At 41.1% G+C, this 12,697-nt stretch overlaps 1 pseudogene; it reads right to left on the bottom strand.

Annotated features, from left to right (window-relative positions):
- Positions 1-815: 815 nt before the first annotated feature.
- On the bottom strand, positions 816-2,622 carry LOC121447330 (annotated as a pseudogene).
- Between the last annotated feature and the right edge of the window lie 10,075 nt (positions 2,623-12,697).

Below are 12,697 nucleotides of genomic sequence, written 5' to 3'. Positions count from 1 at the left end.
CCCAGCTGATTTTCTGTCTTGTGTTGGTCCAGTATTTCCTCACTATGCTCCCTTTTTTGCATTTTGGAAAAGTAATGTATATCCTATGCCATTATATGTTAGAAGTATGTGATCTGTTTGTTGGTTTTGACTTTATAGGGGATTACAGTTAAGAGATTGCATGAAACTCCCAAGAGATTGAGACTTTGATAGGCTATGGGGCTTTTTAGAATTATACAAAATGCATTTTGCATTGTTATGAAAACTTAGCTAAGACATTGCAAATGGCATTATTTAATTCTTCTTAATGGCTGAGTAAAATTTCATTGTGTTTATACACCATGCTCTCTCTTGGCATGTTTATACACCATGCCCTATGCTGACAGACACCTCAGTTGGTTCCATAATTTAGCTGTTGTGAGTAGTGCCATGGTAGACAGCAAGGTGCAGCTGTCCTTGTTGCTAACTTGGAGTAAATTCCCAGAAGTGCTGAGGCTGGATTACATGGAAGATATAATTTTAGTTCTCTGAGTCTAGTTTACCTGCTTCCAGCTGTGTAGAGGGTTCTCTTTGGTCCATGTCCACATTCATTTCCCAGTCTTTCTACATCTGCCCTCCCTCCTTGTGACCTCCCCCCAAAAAATGAAAATAAAAAATAATAAACAAATCCAATTTGTGTCATCTATATACTCACTGTGGTGTGGTCAAACTGACAGTGGCCTGCCCCTTAAGTAGAGCTGAGTTGCCTTCGGGTTTCTATTGCTGTAAAGAGACACCAGGACCATGGCAATTTTTTTTTTAAAAGCATGAAGCTGTTTAAGCAGGTTGTTAGCAATTTAGAAAACCAGTTTGTGAGGCTACATCCCATTGGTCAGAGAGAGCTGAGATCTCAGGTAGCCCTGGAGTTGAGGAATAGCTCTGATCTTTGGCAAAATCGGCCAGTCCGCAGTTTTCTGATCAGCCTTGCACTGCTCTGTATCTCAAATTTCTCCCTCTGTGTCAAAGATCGCCGCCTCCTGGTGCGGGCTTGCACAGGTGCTTCTTCTTGAAGTAAGTACCAGTCAGGTGTTTGGGGATTTTAACCTTGCTGATAATCAACTATTTTAGAGGTGGCGATGACAAACTTCTGGGGTGTTCTTTGCAGAGGAACTCTGTTGAGGGCAAGAGGTCCTGTCCCGAGTAGCAAGCCGCTGCCCAGCTGCTTCAGGAAAACCACTCTCTTGCTCCTGTGGCACCCGGCGGGCATGATCGGGACCGTCCCAGGAGTGATACTGGCATGCAGCCTTCCCACATGCTGACTTAAGGGCTTTTTGCCGTGGGTTGGCAGCTTCCTAGGCACATCTTCGGTAGGATAGTGCCTGGGCATTTTTTGAAGCTTAACCACCGGGGGAATCACCATTCTTGTCACCACCAACCTGTTTTATGACAGTAGCAAGGACCTCTTTTTTTCTTCTTCTTTTTAACCTTGCTTTACACAGCTGAGTATTTTCTTTTGTACAAGATCTTTCTGGAATACATAGCAGATTGGGAGTACCTGCCGATTCTTCTAACCAAGGCAGGGTTTCGGCTTCAAGGGGGTTTTTCCTTCTTGGGCTTTTTAACAGTAGGGTCATCTGTTTTGGCTGCACCGACGGCAGGGGCATCATTGCCAGGCTTCTTGGCTGCAGGTTTCTTCTATGCCAGGCTTCTCAGCTGCCATCTTTCAAGATAGGAAGGAGAACTAAGGTCCCGTGGCAACTCTTATGGAGGAAAACATGATGGGTGGCTTATAGTTCAGAGGTTTAGTCCATCATCATCATGGTGAGATACGGTACTATGCAGGCAGGCAGATATGATGCTGGAGAAGCTGAGAGTTCTCCACCTTGATCCACAGGCAACAGAAGCAACTGTGTGTCACCCTGGGCATAGCTTGAGCATATGAGACCTCAAAGCCTACCCTGACACAATGACACACTTCTTCCAACAAGGCCATACCTACTCCAACAAGCCCACACCTACTACAAAAAACCCACACCTTCTAATAGTGGGATGTTTATTGTACTGTTTGCCTGTACTACGTGTACTATGCCCGTAGTGAGGCACCTGTGCACACAGAGACATGCGGACACGGGTCATCTTTGAAACAAGAATGCCCCCTATTTTGTGTTCCAGGGCAGCTTATATGGGGATCCTTAACTGATAGTCACGCTCCAGCCGAACCCACCAGAAACCACTCTCCCGCCATCAGGAACTCCTGAGGGTCTTGCGCTTAGAGCAGCTGCAAATACAGGAAAACAAGTTGTTTTGCTCAGAGCAGTTGCAAGCAAGTTGTTTACAGGAAATTTAGAGTCTGGGGGTCTACAGCCCCCAACAGTTTATGAACCAAGCAGTCAAACACATGAGTCTATGGGAGCCAAACCTAGTCAAACCACCACATTCCACTCCTTGTCCCCATAGACTTATAACTATAACACAATGCAAAATGCATTTAGTCCAACTTCAAAAGTCCCTGTAGCCTATTACAGTCTCAACAATATTTAAGAGTCCAAGGTCAGGGTCTCTTCTGAGTTCAGGCAGTCTCTTAACTATAATTCCCTATATTTTTTTTAAAACCAACCAACCAAAATTAGATCACATACTTTCAACAAACTTCAAATTCTTCATGTCCACGTCTGATGTCAAAACATTCTTCAGATTTTCAACTTCTTTCAGCTTTGTTGACTGTAACACACTTCTTTCTCTTATTCTGGTTCCACTCCCTGTTAGCAGCTCTCCTTAGCAGGTATCCTATGGCTTTGGTGTTGCGGGAGGTCCTCCCGCTCCTCCAGCCTATAGCTGCTGAGATACCAGCCCATTGGGGCGTGGTCTCTCTCCCTTTAAAAAAGTGGCCACTTCCCTCTCCTCTCTCTCTTCACTTCCTGCTCCACTGGTGACTAGACTCCCTTCCTGGTTGCATAGAGGGCTGTTGCCTGGGACAGTGATCTGTAAGTTTTTTCCTCCTTAAATAAATACCACCCTATTAATCATAATTCCAAACTGGTGTGGCATTGTTTGTGACTTATGCCTTCAGTTGGCGCCCAACGTTTGGTTTTAGAACCTCTCCTTTCCCCGCTCGGCTGCCGGCCGCGAGTTCTGCTTGGCGGGAGCCCTCCCTTCCTCAGCCACCGCCTGTGCCTTGCAGCGGTGGCCTTGGCCTCCCCACGTGGGATTTAAACTCCACAGGCTCCACAGGCCCGCGTAGTCTCTGCCCGCGTGGTTTGCTCTTTTTTGAGTCGTTTTTAAATCTCCCTTGCAAGATCAGTTCTTAAGTGGTGCAAACCAGAGCATGCGGTTGCTGAAAGCTGCAACCCCTCAGGGTGACTCTGTCACGTGGAGGCATAAGCGCCTTCCAGGTTGCTCTTCTCTACCCCTGGATTCTGGGTTTCTGGTTCCGTCTCTGGAATTGATTTAATTACATTTACTTTGTTGAGAAACTTGCATTTTCCAGTTTTTAACATCTACTAAGGCACTGAAACAGAACCCCGTTTTCATCGCAACTCTGCAACAGCGCCACCTGCTGGATAATATGTAATATGGCAGTTTTCGTTTCTAACACAAATTTTACTGCTTTGTTTTCACTAATACAATGGATTAGTAAATTTATATTTACTAATACAATGCATTATGTCATACAAGGTTTATATGATTATGGGGATACCTTAATTTGCTTGTTACTAGGTTTCAGTTTTCTTTTCCATATACTATCATTAAGGAAGTATATGGCACTCCTAAGAACGATAGAATCTTTACGAACTAATAATGAACAACTAATTGACAGGATTAAAATTATTGAAAATCAGAGGTTATCTGAACAAGTGGATACTATGACAGACAAAATTGACTCCATATCCAAGGGTATTAGAAAGTTACCTGAAAGGGTTCAGGCTGTTGAATTTGACGTTCAGACTTTATCACAAAGTTTTGATAAGGTGACAGACAGAATGTACCTCCAAGATGGGAATCTACATGATATACAAGAAAAGTTTAAGGAGGACATGTTATTTTTGAAGGAAAAAATTAAAGCTTTGGAATCACAGGTGCAGAATGGGGACCAAAAAATTGATGCCTCAGTGAAATCACTGGAAATATATACAGGTCAGGAGATTCAGGATTTAAGAGAGACGATGATAAAAAGATTTGAAAAGATTGGAGAAATTATTGCAGCTGGTGAACAGAGTAAGGAGGCACAAGGACAGGATACAATGCCTCCACCAGCTAGTAGAACTGGCTTACCCAGGGTTCTAGCGACATACCCTATACTTAATTCTGAAAAATCGTCAACTTCTAAAGGCTCAAAGGGAGTCAGAGAAGCTAGTTGGACGCCAATAGCAATGAATGATCTGAAAGAAATTAAGCAAGCTGTTGTTAATTTTGGCTTGCACAATGCATATGTAAAGGAAATGATAAGGACTTAGGCTTCTAATGCTAGAGCTACCCCCCATGATTTCCATCAGTTAGTGTCTGCAGTTTTAGATAATGGACCTTCCTTGATGTTTGGAATTTATTTCAGAGAAGAATCCAAACATATGGAACAGCAAGGAAGAGCAAAAGGTGTTGAGGTTTCCCAAGATCAAATTCTTGGTGCAGGAGAATATGCTGATCCACAGGCCCAAGCTCTTTATGATGATGAAGTACTGTGTCTATGTCACCAAGCAGCTTTAAATGCTTGGAATAGGATACAAGATCCAGCAAAAAGGGTTGAATCATATACCAGAATTAGGCAGGGACAGAGAGAACCCTTTATTGACTTTTTGCAAAGATTGATTAAGGCTCTGGACATAGGGGTAACAGACCCAGAAGCTAGACGAATACTTCTTGAATCTCTAGCTTTTGAGAATGCAAACATAGAATGCAAAAAGATAATTGGGCCTTTAAAGTCTAGATCAGCACCTATGGATGAATGGATTCAGCCTACGATGAATGTTGAGACGTTTAGCTATAATGATGAATCTTGGGTAGGAGAAGCGATTTCCACAGCAATGATGAGACATCAAACTGCCAGGTGTTTTAATTGTGGTAAATTAGGACATTTGCGAAGGGATTGCAGGCAAAGAATTTCTAGGAATAATATCTCTTCTGGGAATGACAAAAATAGGAGACCTTGGCCTTCAGGTATATGTAGAAGATGCGGTAAAGGACGGCATTGGTCCAACGAATGCAGGTCAACAACAGACAGACGAGGTAATCCGATATCATCGGGAAACTCCTTGGGGGGCCTCTCGCAGGCCCCCAAGCCAACAGTGACCCAGTCATTCCCAGTCACAGTGGAGAACGTGCCTCACCAAGAAAATTAAAAGCTCCAATTTCTGCTGTAAAAAGTAATACTGGTCTAAATGATGAATTACGTGTGGAGGATGAGTCAAAAAACCCAATAGGACAGAGTAAATGTATATTTTGGCAGACTTCTATTAATGATCAAAGACCAAAGCTAAGAGTCTGTATAAATGGCACTTTTATTGAAGGCTTATTAGACACAGGTGCGGATGTAAGTATCATTACCCCAGAATCTTGGCATCTGAATTGGCCTCTTCAAGAGGTAGATGTTCAGTTCCTGGGAATTGGAACCCTATCTTGTGTAAAACAAAGCACAAGATGGGTTGAATGCATAGGACCTGAAGGGCAAATAGGAAGACTAAGGCCATATATAGCCAATATTGCCATAAATTTATGGGGCCGTGACCTGCTACAGCAATGGAATACCCAGATTAACATTCCTGTAGTTCCAGGAACTCATAATTCTGGGAAGGATATGATGAGGTATTATGGAAAAAGGTCACCAGCCATTCAGGCTCTACAAGAACATACAGCAAATACCAAACCTTTAGAGGGACCAACAGCCCTACCTTTAAAATGGCTAACTGAGAAGCCAATATGGATCAAACAGTGGCTTCTAGCTGAAGATAAACTACAGGAATTGGAACAGCTGGTGCAAGAGCAACTAGATGTTCACCATATTGAAGAATCAACCAGCCCTTGGAATTCTCCTGTGTTTGTTGTAAAAAAGAAATCTGGTAAATGGAGAATGGTGACAGATCTAAGAGCTGTCAACAAAGTAATTCAACCTGTGGGCCCACTACAATCTGGAATTCCTTTGCCTTCTCTGTTACCAAAAGGATGGCCTCTTATAGTTATTGATTTGAAAGATTGTGTTTTCACTATACCATTACAAGAAAAGGATAGAGAAAAATTTGCCTTCACAGTGCCTACTTATAATAATTCTCAGCCTAATAGGAGATATCAATGGACTATCCTCCCCCAGGGTATGCTCAATAGTCCTACACTGTGCCAATATTTTGTAAGTAAGCCATTGGAAATAATTCGTAAACAATTCCCCAAGTCCATCATTTATCATTACATGGATGACATCTTGTTATCTGATTCAAATAAAGATACTTTAGAAAGGATATTTGAAGAAGTAAAGAAAGTCTTGCCTAGGTGGGGATTACAAATTGCCCCTAAAAAGATTCAAAGAGGAAATTCTATTAATTACTTAGGTTACAGAATAGGGTTAGAGAAAATTAAAACGCAAAAGGCACAAATTAGGAGAGACCGATTAAAGACTCTTAATGACTTCCAAAGATTGTTAGGAGACATTTCCAGTCTCCGACCAGCTGTTGAGATAACACCTGATCTAATATTTCATTTAAACAAAACCTTAGATGGTGATAAAGATTTGAATAGTCCAAGAAAACTGACAGCTGATGCAGAAAAGGAACTGACAATGATTGAGGAAAAATTACAGGAGGCACATGTGAATAGGGTGAACACAAATCTTAGCTGCATCCTAGTCATATTGCCTTCCAGAATTTCTCCTACAGGGATTCTAATGCAGAGGGAAGATATTATTTTAGAGTGGATATTTATACCTACTAAACCAAGTAAAAAATTAAAAACTTATGTGGAAAAAGTCTCTGAATTAATTATAAAAGGTAAGCTGAGACTTCGTCAACTAGCAGGTATAGACCCAGCAGAAATTATAGTGCCTTTTACTACTGAAGAAATAAAAAAGTTATGGGAAAACAATGAACCGTGGCAAAGAGCTTGTGCTAATTTTTTTGGGAGAAATTAATAGCAACTATCCCAAAAGTGGTAGACTTAACCTCATAAAAAGAACTTCTTGGATTCTTCCTAGAATTGTACTTGATGCTCCAATAACTGGAGGCCATACGTTCTATACTGATGCAAATAAATCAGGGAAAGCAGGTTACAAGTCAGATGAATTGAGTAAGGTGGAACAAAGCCCTTATAATTCTGTCCAGAAGGCAGAATTATATGCCATTCTTATGGTGCTAAGGGATTTTAAAGAACCTCTTAATATAGTTACAGATTCACAATATGCAGAAAGAGTTATCTTGCATATTGAAACCGCTGAATTTATACCAGACGACACAGAGTTGACTTCATTGTTTATCCAGGTACAAGACATAATCAGGAATAGGCTTTGTCCGATGTACATAACACACATCCGGTCCCATACAGGTCTGCCTGGTCCTCTAGCCCAAGGCAACGCTGAGATTGATCAATTATTGATTGGAAGTGTGTTGCAGGCCTCAGAATTTCATAAGAAGCATCATGTCAATAGTAAAGGCCTAAAGAAAGAATTTTCCATTACTTGGCAACAAGCTAAGGACATTATAAAGAGATGTCCTACTTGTTCTTTCTATAATCAAACACCATTGCCTGCAGGGAGTAACCCAAAGGGCACTAAGAGAAATGAAATCTGGCAGATGGATGTGTTCCACTTTATGGAATTTAGTAAATTAAAATATGTACATCACACCATAGACACGTATTCAGGTTTTCAATGGGCTACTGCCCTGAGCTCAGAAAAGGCTGATTCAGTAATCACACATTTATTGGAAGTTATGGCCATCATGGGTATACCTGCACAAATAAAGACAGATAATGGTCCAGCATATGTATCTAAGAAAATGAAACGCTTTTTTGATTATTATAATATAAAACACATTACAGGTATACCAAATAATCCTACAGGTCAGGCAGTTATAGAAAGATCAAATCGTACTATAAAGGATATGCTGAACAAACAGAAAGGGACGGAAAATACCCCCAGAAATAGATTACATAATGCTTTATTAACCTTGAATTTTCTTAACGCTAATGAGAAAGGAACGACAGCAGCAGAAAGACATTGGATAATGGAAAAGCCTGCTGAACTAAATCAGCCGATTTATTTCAAAGATGTGCTGACCTCTCAGTGGAAGCCAAGAGATGTGCTACGTTGGGGAAGGGGTTTTGCTCTTGTTTCCACAGGAGAAGAAAAATTGTGGATACCATCAAAATTAATAAAGTTTCAATTTGAAGAGGAGAAACCTCTTGGAAAGGAGAAATGACAACTCATCCACAATGATGATATTCATACTGGTGGTAAGAAAAACATATAAAATGGGGGCAGGGTTCTGTTCTTATCTCCACAGGAAAACACTCATCTTTGAAAAATTCAAGGGACCCTGGATGTTTGGATACTGACAGATGGAAAAATACCTGCCCAATAGGAAATATCAAGAAAACTGAATGGGTTGTGTAAGTAATATTAAACCATATTTCTAAATTTATAAAGCTGGTTTTGAAGTTGGACTCTGGCTCAGTCCCTCTCCAATTCCAAGCCTGTTAGTAAGAGAAAAACCCAGTGTTTCTGGAGTTTCTGTCTCATGTCAAGAGCCATGATATGGGACAGAAAGATATATGAGTTTAGAAAACATCTTTGCTTTTCTTCATATCTATCATACTTTTCATTGAATATATCTATCATGCCTTTCATTGAATATATATATATATATATATATATATGTCTATATGATTAATGTTTAAGTTTTTCACAATGAACAATGAGTTTTTCCTGAAGTGACATTTGAAGTTTCCAGGAAGAAGATGGGGCCCCTTAACAACAACTCCACCTGTTTGGTATGACGTCATGATACTGATAGCGCTACTACAAGACCTGCTTTGGGTACCAGCTGCACAAGACAGTTCCAACTTGGTTAGCTGAAATGGTGCACATCTTATACAACATTTTGGCCAGACCTGCACAAAATACTCAGAGACTATTGGCAATTTTAAAAGACATTGATCTTGAAATTTAACCATCATTTTACTTTCACAGGATCCCCCAGAAAGAACATGGCCCCCATGACAGCTGGAAGTAATTCTAGAGGACGACGTCCCCTCTCCCAGTAAAGTTTGCCCTTGGGTTTAGGGACATCATTTAGGGGTTGATTATAATTAGTATATGATTGAGGGTTGGGGGAGGAATTTTATAAGCTCAGGGATCATTTTGGAAAAAACAAAGAGGGATGATGGGATAATAGATTTGTAATTGTGAGTTACTGTTTTTAGACAAATATATTGGTATTGATTCTTGTATATTGATACAAAGTTAAATTATATTGACTATTGTATGCATGCATGTTTCTACCTCTGTTTAAAACATTTTTTATGTATTGTCATATATTGTATTGATATATATATATTGTATATATTTACCATATTGCAGTGTACATTTCTACCTCTGATTAAGATACTTATATAATGTTTGTGTATTGATATATATTTACCTACTGCAATGTATATTTGTACATTGTTTATATTTGGAGGTCATTGTCCTCATTTGTTTCACAGTTGTTTATTTTCTTAGTCTTTAAGTTAGATAGATATTGAGAATTATATAGATTAATAGTTATCTAAGTTTGTCATTTATAATTAGACTAATCAGGTTCTTTAGATATATAGAGATTATACTCAGTATAGATAGATAATCTTCAACTTCTTCAAAGAGCTGTAGAAAATGGCCTTTAATCTAACTCAGAGTTTTGCGTTAGTGAGACACAATTGCTCCTGGCAACACCGCACTATTCCCGAGAGAATGTTGAGCACCAAAGACACTCCACCTGGAGCCTTTCTTTTTGGCAGAACTGGCCTTTGGGCAAAGAAATGCCCATACCACTGACAGAGATACAGAGCATGCATCAATGGATAAAACAGGACTGTCATATCCTGCCAAGACAGGGTAAGATAGTTTTGAAAAGTTGCTTGCCTTTGAAAATGGTATGTCAGTTATGTGAGGCCTTAGCCAAAGTTGGTTGCTTCAACGCTGCTAACGTGACTTTGGGTGATTGCCCAGGTAGCTAGTTGTCTCTGTGATTTGTTGCATGTTTTGGAAGTTGTTTTAGTGAACTTCCAAATTACCCAGGTAACATTATTTCCCTTCTCAGATCTTTGATGGGGTTGAAGACTATATAAATGTAGTTACTTTCTCTCATGACTTGGTCAAGTTATTTATTATACAAGACCTAAGCTAGTTAGAATAGGATATTTGTACTTATTGTATATAATTTCATAGTAGGTTTAGAACTCTCTTATTTAAACAAAAGGGGGAGGTGTTGCGGGAGGTCCTCCCGCTCCTCCAGCCTATAGCTGCTGAAATACCAGCCCATTGGGGCGTGGTCTCTCTCCCTTTAAAAAAGTGGCCACTTCCCTCTCCTCTCTCTCTTCACTTCCTGCTCCACTGGTGACTAGACTCCCTTCCTGGTTGCGTAGAGGGCTGTTGCCTGGGACAGTGATCTGTAAGTTTTTTCCCCCTTAAATAAATACCACCCTATTAATCATAATTCCAAACTGATGTTGCATTGTTTGTGACTTACGCCTTCACTTTGGCATTTCCAACATTTTGGGGTCTCCAAAGGCAATCCAGGCTTCAACTTGGCAGTTTCACACAATGGCCTCTCTAGGCCTCCATTGAGGGATATTCCTGACACATGTCTGGCCTTAGCAGCACTTCTTAGTCTTGGGGGGAGATTCCATAACCTGTAAATTGACTTTTCATATCCTGACTGCATAAACTCAAATAACCACTCAGAGGCTTAATATTACTTATAAATGCTCAGCCAATAGCTCATGCTTGTTACTAGCTAACTTTTACATTTAAATTAACCCATTTCTATTAATCTATGTATTGCCACATGGCTCACGGACTTACCTGTCTTTTAGTATATCTTGATTCCTGGGTGACTGGCTGATGTCTCTCTGACTCTGCCCTCCTTCTTCCCATCATTCTCAGTTTGGCTTTCTCCCCTGAATTCCTGCTCAGTTACCAGTCTGTCAGCTTTTTATTAACCAATAAGAGTAATATATGTTTGTAGTGTAGAAAAGGATTGTTCCACAACAATAACTCCTTTCTTCTATCTTTGACTGTGCATCTGCAATCATCATATAGTGAAAAAGCATCTTCCTTTCTCTTTACAGTCAGCAGGAGCAGGTTCATGGGCTTCCTCATGTATTCTGGTGATAGCAGAGCCCAAAAACACATCCTCTGGCTGCAGTAGAACCATTTACTCAGACTATGCCCTTGGAGGCAGGCTGGACCGCAGACAACAACCTTGCCCTAGGTGGCAGCACTTGCCCCTCATATCAATATAGTTCCTGGGGACAGTACTGCCCATGGACATCGACATGGCTTCAGACAGCAGCCCAGACCACAGACATCCACATGGCCTTCAGTGGTAATGTGGGCCATAGATACCAACATAGATCTTGGTTGTGGTAGAACCATGGAAGCAGACATAGCCCTTGGTAGCAGCATAGGCCCGGAAGTCACCATGGCTTCAGATGGCAGTGCAGTCACTCAGATCATCATAGTCCAAGGTAGCAGCGTGGTCCTCAGTTATGAACATAGCTTCGGGAGGGAGCCCAGTCCACAGGAATCCACATGCCCTTCATTAGTAACATGGTCCAAAGACATCAACACAGACCTGGCTGCAGCAGGATGCAGCAGGACCAAGGCTCTATACTTGACCCCCAGCAGCATCAGGGATCTGGATATCACGATGGCTCAGATGACAGTGGAGGCTGCTCACTTCGGCCTGCTCCTCATTGCTGTTGCTTCTCCAGTTCTGCCTCGCTCCACAGTGCACATGCCGCTCCACTTCCCTCTCTCTCTCCCTTCTTCCAGCCACACAGTTTTCCACACATGCTGGAGGTGATGGGCAGGCCCTGGGTGTCTTCCCGTGAAGGACTCTGAAATGGATGTGTTTAGTGGAATGAATTTCGCAGGGATCTATTTTGTTATTCCACAACATGAAAGTTTGAAAGGCAACATTAAAAAGAGAGTAAAAAGTGGCGATTGCCAGATTCTGTTCTGGAGAAACAGGCGAAGAGTGAAGAGATAAAACTTTATTATTATTGTGTGTGAAATTGCAGATATGTGCACGGGTGGTACACATGTGCTGTGATACACACATGGCTTTCAGAGTGCAGCTTCGTAGGTGTGTTCTCTTCTTTCACCTTTGTGGCTTCTGGGGACCCCAGACTTTCATGGCAAGTGCCCTTACTGTTTGAGCCATCTCTCCAGCTTAAAAGAGGTGGTTTGATAAGGCAGTGGAACTATTTCCTGTGATACTGTCATGGTGGAGATATGAAATTCTTTCACTCGTGGAAACACGCAACTTCATACTATATGTACTATGGACTTCAGTCAACGATAATGGGTTAGTATTGGTTCATTAACTTAACACATGTAAACCCAGTGTGAGGTGTTAATAATAGGAGAAATTATAGGAGGGAGGGATATAGATGGGCTGTGTACTGTTTAATCTTTCTGCAAATCTAAAACTCTCGTAAAAATAAGTTTAATACCCCCCTAAACCTATATCCTCTATAGCTATGTCATCTTTATTTATACTTG

Source organism: Microtus oregoni, unplaced genomic scaffold (genome assembly GCF_018167655.1).
Source record: "Microtus oregoni isolate MIOR12 unplaced genomic scaffold, Mior012 000004F_ref0000308, whole genome shotgun sequence".
Lineage (NCBI taxonomy): Eukaryota > Metazoa > Chordata > Mammalia > Rodentia > Cricetidae > Microtus > Microtus oregoni.
Note: the sequence above shows the minus strand (reverse complement) of the source record. Positions and strands in the feature narration are given on the sequence as shown.